We start from the raw sequence: 15,661 nt of genomic DNA on the forward strand, positions 1-15,661 counted from the left end.
TATCGGTTTAAGCTACTTGTAATTTTGGAACCTGTGCATTGATGAGTAATTGTAAGTGTTCTTAAAACCACTTGTGATTTGAGCCACCTATGATTTGGAACCTATCCTGCTTCGTTCTAAAAGGGTGCACTGTTGAGTAATTATAAGTAGGGTTTTTTTTAATCGGTGTCGATTGAATACTCGTTAACACATCAAAAGTTTACCTAATTTACCATGCATATACACATATAGACAATTATTAGCTTACCTTACGTTTATATATTTTTTCCATTTAATCTTAACTACCTTCTCTTGAATTTATTTACTTTTTCTGATTAATTTACATTTTCAAGACATGACATGAAATATATCTTAACAAATGTCCAATAAGTACCCGTTAAACTGAAGGGTCCGATAAGTAATTATAAGTGTGCTTTTAAACCACCAATGTGAGTTCAAAATGTATCTTGACTTGGGATGGGACGGAAATCAAAACCATCCAAACTTTTAGGAACGAAAAAAGTACGTGTATATATGTCACATTTGTTTGTGGGACAAAGGTTCATAGACAAAAATTTAGTCACGATTACTGTTTTAATGCCCCAAAGTTTTTTAGATGAGATACTGGATTAATTGTTCAACACAATTAGCTATACACATGTCAATGACTATTTCTATGTGTACATTAAAATATGATATGTGCACATTTATAGCGTGGAAATGAACCAAAGAAATAGCATGTAATTTTTATTTTTTGTTACTCATAATTGGTATTTTTTGATCATTGATTTCACATCCTTCCAATCTATGCCATCAACTTCTTGCTCCAATCCAATGATTTTGGCATTTCAAGGTTAGTTTCATGCAATCTGACTCTTAGTTGTTAGTTGTTCGAAAGTGACTTAAACACCTCAACATAGTTAAAAACCTCATTAACTTTCTAACAAATCCTCCACTAGAAATGACACAACAAAATCTGGAGGATTTCTCTACCAAAAAACATGATCACATGTGAATTTTGCATTCTTACCTAACCCATGAGCAACTTTATCATGATTCCTACTCACCCATGAAAAACTAAATACCTTTAAGTTAGTTAAGCCCCTCATAATGTCCTCAATTAGAGGGTCTAAACTAGATAAATCAACATCTACACTTGAATTCTTGATTTAATGTTCTTGTAGGCCTTGAATGCTTGAACAAAAGAACAGCTCTCTCCTGCAGCTTTTTCATTTTTCAGTCTCATGTCTTCAGGTGAAAATCTATTGTTTTCATGTTATAGTTCACACATCAAAGGGTGAAAACCCGTGGTGATTATCATTCATGGATGCACAAAATTAAATCCTCCGATATATATCTGTGATAGTTTACAAAATCACATGAATCAAAATGCAATAAAAATTGTATAATCTGGTTGCAAGAAAAAAGTTTGATTGACAAAAAAAAAAAAGAGTCATGTACTGTATCCCTTACTGACAAATTGTGTAAATTTGACTTGAATGTCATCACAATACCTTAATTCAAGCATTGTACTTGACCAAGAAAGATGCGTATAGAGTATATATATATATATATATCCTTACAGCCAAGTTGAAGTAATTTTGCCTGTAATGTTCTTAGAACACCTTAATGCATGAAATGAAATCGTCTAAAGTGGATGGGTGGTTGCATCACCGAATATATATATCACTTTTTCACTTTGTACTCTAAAATTTAATTTTAAACATTTTGTATCCTAAAATTTTAATTTTGAATACTTTGCACCATAGACTCTCAAATTTATCCTATTTAAGTCCATTCAATACCTACATTAGCAAAATTAACGATATAGAGGATCCAACAAATCAATGATGATATACCAAAAGTAGTGGAAAGGTGCCAAGATATCATAACAAAATTAAAACAATACATTATCATTAATTTGCACCCTCTTTTATCTCCTTAATTTTTCTAACAATATTAGTAATTAAGATATTACAAATCAATGACATTATATTAAAAATGGTCAAAACATTAAGGGATTGCAGTTAAAACAAAACAGTATATTATGATTAGTTTTCATGCTCTTTATATCATTAATTTTGCAAACGTAGCCATTGATTGAGTTTAAAGTGGACAAACTTGAGAATTTGGGGTACAAAGTGTTCAAAATTAAGAGTTTAGGGCACAAAGTATTCAAAATTGAAATTTAGGATGCAAACTGGGAAAGTGATACAAATTTGGGGATGTAAAGTGGAATTAATACGAAAATCTACCTGTACCCGTTTTCCTCTTTTTATGTGCCCACTTCTGGGCTAGTATTCTACATCTCCTATTAATGACATTTCCTAGTTTTATCCTAAAAAAAAAAAAAAATTCTTAGTGTTCGATCAGATCTTCTCTCCTATTTATGTACACTTCCATGAGAGTTCCATTGACACTTCGTCATTAGAAACTTTAAAATTAATGCCATAAGGTATTGTATGACAAAAGCTTTTGCATCTATAGAGCACATATTATCTCACATCCATTGTAATGTTGCCTTTATGAGTGAACTTGGTTTATGAGGCCTCACTACAAACTACTCACATCAAGTGTTCGAGTTACCATTACGACATTATATATTTTCCTCTATATTATATATATATATATATATATATATATATATATAGACATGCGCACACCTACATACACAAAAAACTCTACTCTAAGCCATAGAGACAAATTAAATGATTATCCACTTTCTTGATTTTAGGAATTTTTATATTTGCATTTATCATTTAAACATGTTATAATTTTAATTACTTTTTGTAGAGTTAATATATATATATATATATATATATATATATATATTAGCACTCCTCAAACACTCCTTAATTTCATCTAATGCAAGAGAAGGGAAGGAGTGCCCCTAGGTTTTTTGAGAAATGCTAGTATTATTTCCCATTCCTCCAAAAGTTTGAAACACTCTTTAAATTTCATCAAATGCAAGAGAAGGGAAGGAGTGCCTCAGATTTTTTGAGAAGTGCTAATATTATTTTCCATATATAAATATATATATAGATATATATATAGATATAGATACAGACACACCACTGATATTATATTATTATTTAACATCACAGTGATGATTTGGGCGTTTGGGTAGATTTTGTGTATGGGCTAAATACACCAATTCCACCCTAGAATTTGGGTGTTGAGTACCTGTATCCTATAGCTAACTAAATACACGTTTGCGTGCTGTATGTACCACCATTACATGCTTTACTCTCTCGCTCGCTCTCTCGTTTTTGTTGACACATATGTAATTCCATTAGCACCTGGAGACAAAGGTGAGATGGAGCTCAAAATTTGACCTTGGCTTTCGTTTATATATATATATATATGTTAAGAGTTCTTTGGTGCAGTTTTGGGGGTTTACTCCCCTGCATGAGTTGATGACAGTAATAAGGGATTTTAGCTTTCGGGATCAAGATTGTTTTGAAAAATAAAAGAAAGATGAGTTTCATGACTTTATTTGAATCAGTAGACGCTAAAAGATCAGTAGAGAATTATTCATTTGGATTACCTTATTACTTTTTTCTTGAATGACAGCAAAGGGATGTGATTAGAACTTCCTTCAATGAACCAATACAGTCGAAAGATGCTTGCGCCTCTGTTGTCAGTGGAGGCCTTTACTTGTTCTAAATTGCATTTTTATTTTGCAGATAGATCAAGCGAAAATTGTTGTTAAGATAAAATTAAACAAATCTATACTTTACAAAAATGTTTGAAAGAACGCTTCTGCACATCTTTACCAAAAAAAAAAGTGCACCAAATTAAAACTAGTATAGAAAGAAGAAACAGTCCATAATAGTTGGACCAAGAAATAAAATGTTCGTGCAAACATAGCCAAAATGTTGGTGTAGGACAGTAGGATGAGTAACTACTGCTGTTCCAAAAAGAAAAACCAATAGTTGTGCTCCTGATATAAAGCCATTCTGGTTGCCCATTTCTTTGCTTTGATGGATAGCACTGCGGCCAAATTGACTCTGAGGAAAAAGGATTATAAGCTTGTCGACCATCAAAAAGTATTTGAAGGAAGTATCCACTTGGTTTCTTGTTTTCTTCTGGTTAGCAACCGAGTCTCATTTTGTCGTTTATACACCTCCTTTGGAATGATTTGCTTCTTATTTTAGCAACACGGCACTACTACTCAATGTAAGGTCTAGCTTCGTTCAGTTGATAGTAAAAAAAAAAAAAAAAGGAAAGAAAAAAGTAATTGTGCAGTATTTTTCATATTAATCGTTTAAATAATATACTATTATTGACATTTCAATATCTTCTCAACTCTTTTTTTTTTTTTTTCTCTTTTCCTCTTGAACAGGAAAAAAGTACTTGTTTGTATGTATCAACATCAAACAAGGCCCCATAGGGAGACCTTTGAAGGAAAGTTACAACTTGGGTTTACCTTTGATTTCGTTATTTTGCCTCGAGGTAGCAGAAAAGTTAGTCTAAGTGCCCCATATGGAGACCTAAATATGCAGAAGTACGCAGGCTGGAAAACAACCATGTCCTACGTTTTGTGCAAGAATATGGTAGTATAATAGGAAATCCATGATGAACTTATCCTGGATTAATTGTTCTGTTAACTTGTGTGGAGGTGAATGAAATTAAGCATGGTGTGATTGGAAATCCATGATAAAGCTTTCGGCATTGCTTTTTACTGTTTCTTTCCTTATCTAACAAAACTCTAAAAGCATCCTCTCAATTTTGTCGTGGCCACTCTGGACAAATTTGTATTAGGATTTGTGAGCAAATTAGTTAGTGATATATCATTTTCATGGACATCATCCTTTCTGGTTGTCATCAATAAGTGCACCTCTTTTGTCTCTAAAACATGTTTTCTTGAAATTAATTACAGGGCTTTGCTCATCTTAAATTAATTTGAAACCCCCAACAAATTAATTGAAAAAAAAACACACGCATACAAACATTTGACCTTTCTAATCATGTCTCTTTAACCGTTAAGCTTAACTAGCATTTCGAGTCAGTCTAGATCTTTGTTGACTAAAAGGTAAAAAAAATTACTACTTATTTGAAGCTCTTATGAAAAGTTCTGCACATGTCTAGCTCAAAAATGGAAAACGCCAAATTGATGAGACAGCCCAAATCAAGAAAAGCTAGATGTTCAATCTTACTAGTTTACATAACTGATAAAGCGTTTGCTGGATTTAATATCTTACAGCTGGGTAATTGATGCTGTCTTTAGAATCTTTAGATAGTTCTTTTTCATATTTCATGATGACAAATAATCATGAACATGCTAAACTATACAAATCGTGAAAGCATATAATTTTGTGGGGATGCCCTTTTTGAATATAAATCTCTTCGATATCATGACAAATCTCTTTCTCCATTATTGAAATATTTTTATCTACACATCAATCTTTAACTTTTTAGACCATTTTTATTAACCAATTATTTGTTTGCGTTACGTGTAAATCGGTCGTGCAATCAAGGCAGCATAATATTAACAATTACAATGTGCAGAGTTTTAAGATTACAAGAGTTGCTCCTTTAATCATTTCAGATTTCATATGAATTTGGAAGATATGTAACCATTACCCGCTCCAATTATGAATTGAAAACCTCTATTTTTTTTTCCTCTGCTTTTGGTGAATGTAATGAAGAGCCTTTCTTCTTGACGTGACTCCAAGAAGATATATAAAGACAAAGTTATTCGCGTTGGCGGATTGCATTCCCAGCAAAACTTTCACCAAAACTTTCATTACAACATAACAAAGTGTTCCCTAAAGCACTGGCATGGAATAGAGTTTAGGTTAGTTCGGATCCATGGTCGGATCATGTTCTCCAACCCCACCTATGTTGTGAATTTTCCATACATAGAAACCTCCTAATCTTTAACCGTCTTCTCATGGCCATCTTGTGGACACCACTAGCATGACTATCTCTCGGACTACTTGTCAAGGATTTTAAAAAATCTTTATGCAATCTTTTTGGTCTAAAAAGAAAGTTCTATGAGCTGCTTAGCTGCGCGTCATTTGGTGAAATGTTTGTAAAAGGTGATCTTGATTATCAAATTTGACAAGGATGGGCATTGCTAATTGTAGTTGTTTTGCATGTTTGATGCTATTATTTTATAAATTGCAAAAGGGTTTAGAAGTAAGGTTTTGACTCCAAATATTCTTAAAATATTATGGCTAATTATTTGTTGGAAATCCCTTTATGTTTGATGTGATAATAACGTTCAATTCCTAAAATTCTAGAAAGAGAAAAGAAAGAAATAGTTTGACTAGTTAGCGCGGAAAAAAAAAATTCACCTCTCTCTCTCTCGACCTATTCTTTTGTAGAGTGTCGTTCTTATGATCGAAAATATCTGAACAAGCATTTTAAAAGAATGAAACAATTGTTTTATATTCTTGGTGCCAATATCAATCTAAAGCAAGCTTTCTTAACTTCTTTACCTAAGGTTCTTGCAAATGGAGCTGAGATGTATATTCAAAATAAATTTGGTTCTATTTTGAATCTTACTCCAAGACAGATCAGACAGGCGGTATTCCTAGCCTTTGAAGATGTATGCAACAAAAGAGGTGTTATTCGTGACTATCTCAAAGGAAATGTTTGCACTGTTCAAGCATGTAAAAACCCTGAATTGGAGATCAAAGATTCATGTATAGATTGCAAAAAGAAAAAGAAGAAGAGAAGGTTTAAGAAGTTTAAAGTTTCAGACAAAGTTCAAAGAAGGATCAAGTGGAAATTTTTCAGAAAGAAAAGAAGATTTGGTGCAAAGAAAAAAGGAGATAGGTGTTTTATCTGCAACAAGAAAGGTCATTATGCATCATCCCGAGCCAAAATTCAACTCTCCATGAGATTTATATTTTGTAGTTGTATTGAATCTAATTAAGCAACAGTATGTTTGATCTCATGATAATATTGCGAAATGTTTTTAGAAATTGTCATAGGTGGGTAAGCTTCTAGCAAGAAGCAACAAAATTTCCATTGGTCACAAAGGAACCAGAACTAACCAACCATTTCACTGTTATGCGTCACTGATCAAATTTTAACAAATCAAATGACAATAAACTTGTTACTTCCCGATAGTGGTAAGGAAAAACGTTGAAATAGTGCAACATCTACTGTAACTTTCTACCTTTAAAATATGTCAATTTGGTTAAATAGTTTATGCTCTGAATTCAAACAAAAGGACATCTGTGCCTGACAAGGAACAAAATTGCAGGCAGAATGATGTTCTTTTTGTCAAACTGTGATCATTAATTTCTTGATGCATACTACTCGCTACTTTAGAAATGTATTTTAGCCAAAAGTGGAGGTCGATGGAAGGCATAATACTGCTCTGGAAAAACCTGATTTGTGGGACTGCTCCTATAAACAGATAACATGGGGGATCAATCATAATTTCCGCACATCTAAAGATGTCCTACAAGGGCTATTGGTAGCACAGTTGTGGCGTTGGCTTTGTTGAAGATAATGATAAGGTCCCAAGCTCAAGTGGTTGGTAGCCATTGGTGATTAAGATTCAGAAGAAAATACAATGGCAAGAAGAGTCTCGACAACCATTAATAATCTTTCTACAAGACCTGGAGCGGTAATTAATATACACTGCTGGTTGCCCTTTGAGTGTTAGAAACACAGGCATCCCAATTGAATGTTGTGCATGTTTGTATAGATAATTTGAGGCTGATGAAGAGGTCAATGTGTTCTCTTGCAGGCATTTCTTCCACAAAAAGTGGTTTTAGTAATTTAGTATAATATTGGTCATCTTTGTTAATTAATTTTCTAAGTAGCAAACTTCTAGTGCCAAATCTTGATCTTGTTTTGTTTATGAGTAATTCTTATGACTAGAATTCTTCACTTTGTAGAATCCTAAGCATCAAGTCTAAAATCTCTAGCCATATATCTTTTAGGTCGTGCATAAAATTAATTGTGCTAGTTAAGGTCAATTGGCATCTTTATCAAAGGAAATACTTTCGTGAGGAGTACTTAGCAGTTATCAGTCAAAAGCCTAACAGAAGAGAAGAGCTCGAGTTGAAACGATGTATTGAAAACCTTCGAATAATTAATGTAAAAAGAAAGCAAATTATGACAAAAAATATATTGGAAGATATTAAAAGGTTTGTCACTTATTTGACTGGAAAAAAAAAAAAAAAAGAAGGATCAAAACAATCCTACTGTTGTGCAATTGGCCAAAAGGGGCTATGCAGTAGCTGTGCACAATGCCCATATAAAGACAGCCTCAATTATTCGAACTATCTTACAAACCACTAAATCTCGCAATCTATTGATATATTGTTTGTATTGCCAATTTTTTTCATAGAAATTTTCATATCTTTATAAATATATTTTTTAATGATTTTTTTTATTTTACATATATCAAATCGTTACAGTATATTTTTTTTAAAAAAAAAACTCAAAAAAATAACAATCCAAACGGGCGCATGATCCATCAGGCAATTGGAGCTTTAATTAGTTCACAATTATGACCACCATTAGACTAAATAGCATAGCATAGTCCAGGGACCAGTCTTTTCAACATATAAAGAAAGCAGCTTCCAATAGCAAATCAGCCAATGGACAACTCCATCAATAATACATCCTTTACAAAATTCATATGGTTCCAAATCCAAAGAAGCAATTAGAAAATACTATCTACAGAATCTTCGGTTGATGGATTCATCTTGAAATGGAAGTCTTCCCTGGCAATCACTCTTATATAATGCAGTATCAATCTCAATCATGTCCATTACAAACAAAATTCCTCATTCAGTACGATAATGGCCGTGGTCATAATTATGATCGGATTTTTTTTGGAAATTTCTATGTTAGTTGTCCTGGTCGAACCACTTTAGACTGATTGGAGTAATGTGAGCGGAAGCAAGAATAAATCATTGAATGGTATCAACTACTATTTTTTTTTCCTGGTAAAATGCTCTATAAATGAGTCCTTAAACTTCCTTTTTTATTGCGCTGGAAGGACAACTCAATAAACCTAAACTTTATATTAAAATATCAGAAAATGCGACAGTTTCTTTTGAATACAGTACCCAAAAAAATAAGCAACAAAAAGTATACAGGGCGAGAATCTAAAAGATAAGGCATAGTGCCCAACTCAAGACAAAATCTATCAGGAATAAATAATACAAGAAAAAAGTAAGTTAGGATAAAGATCCTCTGATCAAGATCCCAGGCCAATCTTCGCTGCCAATTGGTCTTGGATCTATCTACTCTCTCTAGGCTGCAGAAATGTCTTGCATATCGGCAATGACTTCCTTCATGACCACTGCAGAAGGTCTGCTTCTTTGTTCATTAATAATGTTATCATTATTCCTTTTTTTTTGGTCTCCCTCGAAAAATGTGATATATGGATGCTGCCAAGGGCCAAGGATTACCTGCAATAAAGAAACTTGCCTTAGTATTTTTTTTATTTTTTTTTTGGGGTTATCTAGCTCTGAGCGCTAGCTAATTAAAGAGGTTTAAGATGCTACATTAATAACTCATAGGTGAACGATATTAACACTCTAAAAAAAGACATCCAACACACCGACCCTTTTTTGTTTTTTTTTTAAAGGAAGGATGGAGTGTCAGAAACTTTTTTGACACGTACAAGTTTTATATATGTGATGCAAACATTTATATATATCTCGATGGACAGGATCCACATCAACTTTTTTCAAAATTTATTGAAACTCTACGTTTATTGTACAAAATTCATCCTTCTATGAAAATTATTTACTATGAATCTAGCTTATTTGTTGTACCAATACGGAATTTGCAGTCTCATCGCGCAGAAATTAACTAACATTTAATTAACTTTCAAAGGTAGAGGATGTAGCCTATATATAGCTGGTAAGGAGGTCAAATGGGAATAATTCTACTCGATATACATGCAAAATGAAATAAAATCATTTTGGTGAGGAATTTGGCCGCACAAAACTACTATTTGCATCTAATACAACGGCTGAAAAAAAAAAAAGAATTCTCTAATACAAATCTTCCTGCCCGACTGCACGCGGTCACGGTATTTAGAATTTAGAACAAATTTACCCCATGGTTTTTTTTTCCCAAGACAAGAAATAGAGAATATTCCTAGAGGTCAACCCTTTCTAGTATTTGGCTTTATGACAAATCCTCTTTCACTACAATGAGAAAAAATTCAAAAGACAAGACAAAGTTACAAAACTGAACTTCATTTTCTTTCATTTTCCTTGAATCTGACATGAAAGATAGCAAATTACTTTAAGAATTATGATTATTTGTTGGTTAAAGCAGATTAATGGTGGTTCTCTATGATGATGACGAAAAACTTTTATGAGGACTATTTAAGTAGCACATCTGTTGCCTATGGAGAAGGTTAACATTTTTTTTTCTAAACAATTATTGCATTTATGTTAGTGTATCCTTATACTATATAAGAATGAGTCTTGGTTAAAGGGGGTTTTGTATTTCAACCGCATAGTAAGTGTATTTTGGAAATGTGAAATAATGTGTTGCATTTTTAAAACTTTTGGTACAACTCATGTCAGCATGTGTATGGGTATTTTTACAGAGATACCCTCATGTTTGTACATTTAAAGTTTGTATTGTAGGTACAGCACAGAGTACAATTTATGGTGAATTCCTTTGTCATACATTTCCAGAAATGGGGTTGTGTCTTTTTATGGGTATTTTGGGAATGTATGATTATTTTGATTGTCTTTTTAGCTATGGATATAAGTGATAATAGCCTTTGTCTGGCTGTAATTACCTAAACATCCTTAGTCTCTAATTAAATTGGGGAGAATGTAGTTTAGTAGGTAATTAGTGAAAGGAATTAATGAGGGAGGGGTATTTTGAAAATGTGAGTTTGTTGTGCTGGTCATTTTAGCAGTTGGTACAACTGATAATAGCTTTTGTCTTAGTGTAATTACATAAAGATGGTGAGTTGCAAATTAAAGGTTGGAGAACATGGTTTGATGTAACTGATTAGACTTCTTGGCTGGCTAAATTCCATTCACTGTAAAGGTTTACTGCAAATGATTTATTAGACACAATCATTAGGGATAATTGGACGAAGTTGGCTAAATAGGTGTTACTATTCAAATTCTGCTGCTTCAACTTCATGTATTTTGGCTTAAGGTCTAAGTTAAAAGATTGTATTTGTAGCTATCTTTACCGTTTCCAACCATTCTAGAACCAGGATGGTTAAGACAAAATTAATGCTAATTATTGGAAAATTTAAAGTGTCAAGTGTTGGCCATCAATTCATCCCCTTTTCTCAGTTTTTGGGTTTGCTCAACAAATGTATTGTTGTCTAGAACCATCTTTCGTCCATTTGAAGACAAATCATAACAATCAATTGACTTAGCTTTGTGAATTGTATTTTTTTTCTTTGCTTGTATTTGTGGTAGGAATAGGAATCATAGGAAGAGTGTTACATCTCCTAATTAGAATCTCCAAGCCAAGGTATGTTGAAGCTGTAATTTTTTTCCATTGAAATTTGTCATAATTTGCAAATTACTTGTGATATATGTATAACTGCTTTTTATGCACATGTTAATATATTTAATTAGGTCATACTAATGCATTAATAATGTCAGCCTCATGTGTGTGTGGAAAAGTTTTGCAGGGAATATTTGGAATAAGGTAAACAAAATTTTATCCTTTTTGCTGAATCTTTTAAATTCTTTTGATATATATGTAGTTAGTTCTGGAATTGATTTTGGTGTTAGTGTATACTTAGTGACATTGAATTGGTTTGGTGATAGAGCTCGTTCACTTATGTATTTGGTTATATATATGATTGTCTGATTTCTGGGAATACTTGATTCATTTAGTGGTAGTTTGACCTTTGTACTGCTAATTTGCTATGGTGATAAAGTTGATTCATTTATGTGATCATGTGATAATTGATTTTGGTAGTTTGATCTTCTGCTGTGAAACTTATGGCTTGTCTTAAACTTATGTTTAATAATATGTTTATTTTCTCTTATATTTTGCTAAACGTATGGTAATTGAGTAGTCCATAGTGGTTGAATGGAATTCGTTAAAACTTTCATTCTTGACTTCCTTCACAAAGCATTAGAATTCAACCTAAATTTAGATACATACTTTATCAATATTGCACCACAAATTATGCCAGATAAATAGTTCCAAAATTCGATTGAAGTTGGAGTTGTTTTATCACCAATTGACTGAAACTATAGCAAATTTAGTACTACCAAAAAATTATACGAACAAACATATTCTTATCTTTTGAAGATCCTTGTAAATACTTTATTACAATTTTAGCAAAAACAAAGCTCCCAAAGTAGTTTAAAAAGGATCTTAATTTATACAAGTTAATAACTTCAATTTCTAATAATTTGTAAAATCTTTACCTACTTAATTTATTAGCTATCGCACCAAATGAAATGATTGTTAGATGATATCATACAATAGCATTTGACAAAATTGGCCAAAACTCATTCTTATATAGTATAAGCACATCTGGGTATTTTTGGAATGAGGCATTATTTTGCAATCGTTAGTGCATTGGGTACAACTTATATAAGCATATGTGTTGGTGTAATTACTGAAATGGTGTCATAATACAATTAAAATAATGAGACGTCGCAGCTATTCATTCAATTGTCTGAAACAACTCATAATAATACCAACGCATGAGTTCCCATGTCTGAAGCCCCTGTCTTTGAAATAGCTTCCACACCAGCAATATACCACTATTTACATCTCAATTAAACAGCCAAAAACATAGGTATGTTGATGATTTAATGTCTAAGTATCAGTTATGGTTGTTCTGATGCCTCCTCTTTCACATTCTTCCATTTTCCCTTTTTTGGCGCCCTCTAAACTACTCCATTATCCATGCATTTCCTTCTACTCATATTAAGTAGGATTCGGTGAATATGCATTATTATCTGCAACAATTTTATTAATATTAATTAATATGCGTTGTTATCCTACTCTTATCTTCATTCACTTGCTCACCTTGCAAAATATTGATGATATATACCGATAGGTTCTTGATCAAAAATAACTTCTTGGTCAATATGGAAATAATATTCACTTCAACCACTGAAAAATTCTCTTTAGTCACAGGCACCAAACACCTACGTGATGCACGGGCGCTTGTCCCCTAGTATATATATATATATATATATATGACCAAGTAAAATAGAGCTTTTTACTGATTTTTTTTATTTTTGTACAAAATTATTCATGAGATTCTCAAACTCTCTCTGTACTTTAACGCAATAGATAAAGCACTAAATTGTATCTAATTTTTTCACTTAAAAATTATATTTGTACTTTCTACCAACAATACAGTTAAGATAAATGCTTTAGCGCTTCACTACAAAGAACTATCTTAAAGTCTTATTTTTTTAAAGGGGATAAAAATTTAAATCATTATCTAGCCATGCTTTTCTATGTAATGTGCTTGTAACTAATGATTTTATATCGTAATAGCGATGCACACAAAATAAATTCTTTACTGTATTACAAAGAATTTTGTCAAAGTTTATTTTTCCTTCTTTAAAAAAAAAAAAGGGGAAATAAGCATTTAGTGTCTAGCTCTTGAGTAAATTACAAATGTAGTGAAACCAAAAACAAGCTATAAGTTACTAGATTAAAAAGAATGCTCATAAGAAGGAATGATCATCATGACTTCAATCTGGGCTTAAGTCCGATGTGTAGTCTGCGTTTTCTTTAAAATCTAAAGAACGAATGCAGATTGGATTTTTTTTTTCTCTCCTTTTTTTTTTGTTTCTTTTTGGGTGGCTGAAGCAAAAGAGGAAACATGGATATGAGAGGAATAAAACTGTGCATGTTGCTCTTCACGTTAAATAAGTAAAATAAAATAAAGGTTTAATGACAATTTATCCTCTTAAAGTATATCCTAATTTTCACTTTACACCCTAACCTTTATTTTTTGCCACTTAACATCCTAAGAGACAAAATACCCTTCTATTATGCCAGGTTTATATTTTCAAATTTACTTACTTTAATTATTGAACTTTAACTGGCAATTTGATTTTGACCACTCTAATTGATGGTGGTAAAGTTTTGCATAAGATGAGTATATGTATTAGGGAATACACTAACAATTGATTAATTTTAAAAAATGGTTAAAAAAAGATCCTAAGTAGCAAAAACTCATTATTCGAAAAACAACAAATAAAATGTCCAGTATTGACATGTGAATGTGCGATTGTAAAAATGAGTAGTTGACTGTAAATAGTATAATTATAAGGAAATTGAATAAAATTTTTTTCTTAATTTCTTAAATTGGAAAATAGATGAATTTGATTTGTAAGAAATATATACACAGTTTTATCAATTTTGTAAATTAGAGAATGGACATCCTAATTTTTTGTTATATAAATTTATTATTTTCTTGGAAATAAAAATTTGAAAAAGAAAATTAATTTGGAATTAAAAAAAAAAAAGAGAAAAGAGACAAAAAAAAGGAGAAAAATTACATAGTAAAGGGGTATTTTTGTCTCTCAAACGGTTAAGTGATACAAGGTTAGAGAATAAAGTGAAAATCAGGGTATATCTTACCGGGATACATTAAGATTAACCCTAAAATAAAATAAAATAAGAAACTGTGCTTCTGGCCATTGATGTCAGCACATAGGGAATACACAATTGAAGCTCTAAAATTCTCCTTTCCAAGTCAAACTTGTAAATGTCATCGCTTACACGATCTAGAATTGCGACAGCTTCTACCGATTAATACCAAACAAAAGCAAAGAAACACAAGAACTATTATACAAATTGCTGTCTGAAATAGGGATGCAAATAATGTGAGTCAAGTCGAACTTTGACCTAATCGAATTGAATTTCAATTTAATTTTACCAGTCTCAAAATTAAGATCGAGTTCGATGAACTCTCAATATAAAGTTCAAATCTGAACCCGACTTTAAATTTGAGCCGAATCGAGCTCGCTTGAAAATAACTAGCGGAAAATAATGAAAACTAATCAGATCTCACCAATTTTCAAGCCAATAATTTTGACATTTACCATAATCAGATTTCAATGGTGTTAATAATTCGGAAATGATGAAAACTGATCACATTTCACCAATTTTCAAGCCAATAATTTTGACATTTACCATAATCAGATTTCACTAGTGTTAATAATGCTATTCAAAAACCTAAACAGTTAATCAGATAAGTATATATAATCTGCATAGCTGGCCTCGTTAGCAAAATACCATTAAGAGTTTGACTCGTGGGATTATTTATTTGTAGTTGTCTTGATGTTTGACTTGCGGGGGAAGGATAGGTTCTGGACGAACGTCCCACTTACACTTGAAAAACAAAGGTTTGACTTGCCATTTTTGGTACTAAAAATTATGCACGTGAATACATATTTTAATTCACCTTGTTAGCACTAAAAATTAGTCAAGTGTATTTTAAGTTCACTTTTTGGCTGAATGGACTAGGTGTTATCCTGTTATCCTCTAATAATGATGCCAACTATTTGACTTTGCAGACTTTACTCAACTAGATATTTGTTGTTTATGATAGAACAGAAAATGAAGCAACTCGTTGTTTAACTTAGATAAATGAGTGGGGGTTTCCATGAATTGATGTAACTTAACGTTGACTTAGGTACTGTTTGATAATCCAATTCAGCACTTAAATTTAATGGATTTAAATGTTAACATGTTCGGACCCGTTTGATAACCAAAAATT

This window comes from Coffea eugenioides, chromosome 2 (genome assembly GCF_003713205.1).
Source record: "Coffea eugenioides isolate CCC68of chromosome 2, Ceug_1.0, whole genome shotgun sequence".
NCBI classification, from domain to species: Eukaryota; Viridiplantae; Streptophyta; class Magnoliopsida; order Gentianales; family Rubiaceae; genus Coffea; species Coffea eugenioides.